Raw genomic sequence first — 5,550 nt, forward strand, 5'->3', positions numbered from 1 at the left:
AACGGCACCGGGCGGGGCCCGTCCGCGTCGGGTGGCTCAGTGGTCACCGCACGGGCCCCGCACTATCCACACCGGCTTCCGATGTCGGCCGAGGCCGCGCGGGGACTCAGCGCACCCGGCCGCCTCGGAAGGTCCCTTCCCCCCGCCGCCCCGCAGAGCGGCCACAGAGCTGGGTTTCCGCAAACCTCGGGAAAACAAAGCAGAAATAGGAACGAAAAATATGTTCCAACTTAGCACTCAAGTTTCGATATCAGCACGTGTTGGGGACCAGCAGGGGGTGTGGTGGTTAAGGCGCTGGACACACATGGCTGACGATGTTCGAGTCCGGGACCTAGTGACTTGCTTTCTCACTTTCTCTGTGTCTCTCCCTAATGAAATTAAAATGAGTTAAGTGATTACCTTAAAAATTAAATAATCCTTACAAAGAAAAAGAAATCTGCATGTTTCCTCGTCACAAAATTAAATTCTCCTCTTGAGGTGCCTGTTCTGTGACCGCTTGTCACGTGAAGGATGGAAAACTACTGTAGAGACCTCACCCAAAGGCTTCGGAACGAGAGACCCTGCAGAATAGATTCTATTTCCCTTTTCTTAGGGCACGTGCACTTGCTGGAGCGAGGGAGAGGAAAAGTAAATCCCTACCCCCATGGCCACACTGCAATCTTTTCTCCTCCATTCTCTTGAGATTTGGGGCATGCACAAATGTTCCCTGTGTGAGTTTCAAGCTGCTGATCCCGGGACTAAAACCGCCCTTGGCCACTGGCCACGTAGAAGTCCAGTGACTTAACCACTATGCCACCTGCTGGCCCCATTTCCCTTTTCTAACTTGCTCTGCAAACTGCTAACCATTTACAGTTTCCACAGTAAACCTCCAATCTCTGCAACCATACTTTTACAACAATCTGTGTCAGAGCCTGAGTGTGTATCGCAAGCAGGTCTCTATCTTTTTTAAATATTTTTAAAAGAATTATTTTTTTAATTATTTTTAAATCGCTATAGGGCATGTGCGTTTACTAGAAAGATACAGAAAGAGAGAGAGAGAGAGGAACAGGGAGACAGCAAACGGCCAGTTCTGGGACTCAAACCGCAGTTGGCCATATAGGAGTCTAGCACCCTAACCACTAGGCCATTTGCTGGCCCTATTTATTTATTTATGGATCTATCACAATTTCAAGCCACTGGGTTCAAACTAGTCAGACCGGTGGGAATCTAGAGCTGGAACTACCATGCTACTGTTGGTCCCTCTTTCTTTTTTAGAGGTGCTTACCTTAGGGCATATGCACTCACCAGAGAGAGAGATAGAGAAAGAGAAAGTGAGAATCCACGCCCCAGGGGCGATGGCCACACCACAATCCCTTCTCTTCCATACTCCTCCAGGGATCCTGGGCTTGCATGCACATGTGCCCTGTGTGATTTTCAAGCCACCTGGTCTGGGACTGGAACCATGGTCAACCCTGTGCTAGTCCAGTGACATAACTGCTGCACCAACTGCTGGTCCTTATTGTCTTTTTCTAAGATCTCAACTAGCATTTTCTTAAAAAGTGGTCTTGTGGGACCAGCAGTTAGCGTAATGGCTATGTCGCTGGACTCCCATGTAGCCGACCACGGTTCAAGTCCTGGACCCGATGGCTTAAACTCACACAGGGCGCGTGTGCGTGTGTGCCCAAGATCCCGAGAGGAGAATGGAGGAGAAGGGATTGCGGCAGGGCCATCCCCCCTGGGGGTTGATTTCTTGCTTTCTGTCTCTCTGTCTCTCTGGTGAACGCATGCGCCCTATAGCAAAACCTCTCAAAAAAAAAAAAAAAGTGGTCTTGTAAGCCAGCAAGTAGCATGGGGGTTAAGACTCTGGGTCTCATGTGGCCAGCTTCATGGTTGAGTTCAGGACTCAGTGGCTTGAGAATCATTGTTGGGCGCATATGTGTGCATGCCCAAAATCTTGGAGGAGAATGAAGAAGAGGTCAGCCCCCCTGGGGAGGGGTGATTCCTCACTTTCCCTCACTCTCTCTCACTCTGTCCCTCTCTGGTCAAATTAAAATAAATTAATAAAATTACGTTCAATAAAATAATTATTTTTGAAGATAAATAAATAATGGGGCCGGTACATGGCATGGTGGTTAGAGGTGCTAGACTTCCACATAGCCGACCACGGTTTGTGTCCCGGACCCGGTGGCTTGCTTTCTCACTTCTCTCTCTCTCTCCTTTTCTGGTCAAATTTAAGTAAATAAATAAATAAATAAAGTTAAATACAATAATTCTTGAAAACTAAGTAAGTAAATAAATAAAAAGATAAAGGAAGGCTCAGATGGGCTCAGGTCTTCCCATCCAGCCTGGGAGGAAAGTATCACACAAGCTGACCCCATACCTCCAGCACTTACACAGTGGCGAAGGTGCTGGAACCCCTGTTTGCCTTCCCAAGCCCTGATTGTTCTTAGAGAGGAGCAGCTGCTCTTGACTCAGCTGCACAGAGCCACAGCGTACTAATAGCCATCCCAGAGGCTCTGCATGCTCTGCCCCCAGCCTGGGCAACCAGGAGCCAGCATCCTCAGCTGGCCTGAGAGGAGCCTCCTCCCTCAAGGATGGGGTGGGCTGGGAGGCTCCCAGAGGAGGCCGGCAGGTCAGACAGTGCAGCTGAGGTGGTCATCGCTACTGAGCGCTCCACTTCACAGGCCCAGCATGCTTGTTGTCTCATGCTGATCGACTTTTTGCTTTAGAAGTCTGGCTGGAGTCTCGAATTAAATAAACGCATTAACAATATCTCTTCAGCCGAACAAGAACAGAAGGGTTAGCTCAGGATAGCTCAGAAAGGGTATTCATGTGTGACAAACCCACAGAGCAGCTTGGCTTATGAGTGTGGGCTGCAGAGACTAACAGTCAGGGGAGCCCCCACTCCCTGGGCTGTAGACAAGGCTCACGGTGACCTATTCTTTTCCTGCTGCATTTGAGTTTAGTTCGTTAGAAAAGAGCCTTTTCCTCACAGACATAGCTTACAATACCTTCCTGAGCACCAAGCCGTACAGCTCAGAGACCAAGATGAAAGGCACCCAGCATCCTGCAAAAGGCCCAGAGCAGACGGGCTTTGCCTGGTGCCCTCGGTTGTACTGGCAAACCACCCAAGGACACTGCCCCGACTCACCAAGGGCTGGGTGTTGGGATGACAAGAGTGCTTTCTTTCTTTCTTTCTTTTTTCTTTTTTGAGAGGTTTTTGCTATAGGGCGTGTGCGCTCACCAGACAGACAGAGAGAGAGAGACAGAAAGCAAGAAATCACCCCCCAGGGGGGATGGTCACACCGCAATCCCCTCTCCTCCATTCTCCTCTCGGGATCTTGGGCACACATGCACACGCGCCCGGCGTGAGTTTAAGCCACCGGGTCCAGGACTCCAACTGCGGTCGACTCTCTCTGCATGTGTCTCTCTGGTCAAATTAAAATAAATGAATAAAATTAAATCTTTTTTTTTAATTATTTAAGTTTATTCATTCATTTATTTTAATTTGACTAGAGAAAGACAGAGAAGGGGGAGTGAGAAAGCAAGCCACCAGGTCCAGGACTCAAATTGAGGTCAGTCATGTGGGAATGTCCAATGTCTTAACCACCATGCCACCTGCTGGCCCCAAGAGCTGGAAAAATTATACAGAGGGTATCGGATTTTTTTAGTAATAATTTTTAAAATGTTATTATTATTTTAAAGATTTATTTAATTTCCTTTTTTTTTTTTTTTGGAGAGGTTTTTGCTATAGGGTGCGTGTGCTCACCAGACAGACAGAGAGAGACAGAAAGCGAGAAATCACCCCCCAGGTTCAGGACCTGAACTATAGTCAGCCTTGTAGGAATGTCCAGCACCTTAACCACCACACCACCTGCTGGTCCCTAAATAATTCTTTTTAAAAATTTTTTTCAGTTCTCTCAAGGGGAATCTTAGTTGGTTTGGCTATGGCTCAGGGTGACAGCTCACCTCAGTCCCACTCATCACTCCCCCCAGGACAGTTCACAGGCAGTGTCTGGAATCATCCAAGGGCTTACTCACCTCTGGCAGTCCAGGTGGGATGTTGACTGAGCCTTAGCAGAACCGCCAGGCAGAGCACACAAAGGTGGCCTCCCCTGTGGTGTGGGCTTCCCAGAGAGCAGACTCCTCAAGACCCCCCTTGCACGGCCCAGGACATCACTGTGTGACATGTTATTACCCTGGTAATATTCAAGCTTACATAGTTAACTGCCAGTCTTACCAGTGTCCCAGCTTCCCGGACGCCACGGCTCCCCGGGGCCTCATACCTGCCCCACCTCAGCTTCGTTCCTGAAGGTGGAACATGGGTCGTGGGTCGTGGGGCACCCCAATGGCCTCACTTGTCCTGGTGATTAGGAAATCACTTCACTGGGGTTTAGGTAGCAGTTTTCTTTCTGTCTGTTGGCTTTCTAAACTAAAGAGGGAGGTGTCAGCCTGCCCCATACTGACTTCCTGCAGCCTGTGCCCTCCTGCCGCCTGGGCCTGCCGGAGTCCATCCGTCACACTCATGCCCACCTCCCTTTTCTGCAGGCTTTTCTTTTTTTTAAAATAATTAATTATTTACTTTTATCCACCATCATTTTTAAAATTCTTATTTAAAAAAATATTTTTTTATTAATTCATTTTTTTAAATTTTCGTCAGAGAGAGACACACAGAGAGAGAGAGGGAAAGTGAGAAAGCAAGCCACCGGGTCCACTATTTGACCACAGTCAGCCATGTGGGAAGTCCAGTACCCCAACAACCATGCCACCTGCTGGCCCTGTGAGAGGGAGCGTGAAAAGTCACTGGAGGGCAGGGGATGGCCGTGCCACAATCCGCGGCTCTCTTCCCAGGATTCTGGTAACACACTCGAGCTTGTCCTAAGTTTCCCGGACTCAAACCCCAGGCAGGCATGCAACCACCAGCGTACCCCCGCCGGTCGGCCCCTCTGCCGGCTTTTTCTTTTCTTATAGGGCGCGCCAGACAGACAAGAGAGAGAGAGAGAGAGACAGAAACCGAAAAATCACTCCCCAGGGGGGATGGCCACGCCGCAATCTTGGGCATTCATACACACGCGCCTGGCGTGAGTTTTAAGCCACCGGGTCTGGGACGTGAACCGCGGTCGACTACGTGGGAATCCAGCGACATAGCCATTACACTAACTGCTGGTCCCTGCCGGCTTTTTCCTTCCTCGGTGGGGCGAGCTCTCCCCCTGCGTCGCTTTGTTTTTCCTTTGAGAACGTGCGCAGTGGGCTTGGAGTTGGACCTTCTGACCTGGCACCTCAGGCAGGGTACCCACCCGCGAGAGGTAACTTTCTTCCCAGGGTCACTGAGGGACGTCGTAGGTTCTGGGCACAAGGCTCTGGGCCCAGCCCGGTGCACGCTGCCAGCACTTGAGGGGGTTCGAGCCGGTCCTGGTGCCCTTGCCTCCCTTCCCGGCGCCACCCCCAGCCCGCTCCCCTCCCCCTAGCCTCGCAACTAGGCGCTGTTGCCACCCACAGCCGGGGACCATTCGCGGCCTGCGTCCACGCTTCCAGGCCCTGCGCGCCCGAGCGCTTCAGCCCTTCCACGTG

Source organism: Tupaia chinensis, unplaced genomic scaffold, assembly GCF_000334495.1.
Source record: "Tupaia chinensis unplaced genomic scaffold, TupChi_1.0 Scaffold000355_1, whole genome shotgun sequence".
Lineage (NCBI taxonomy): Eukaryota > Metazoa > Chordata > Mammalia > Scandentia > Tupaiidae > Tupaia > Tupaia belangeri.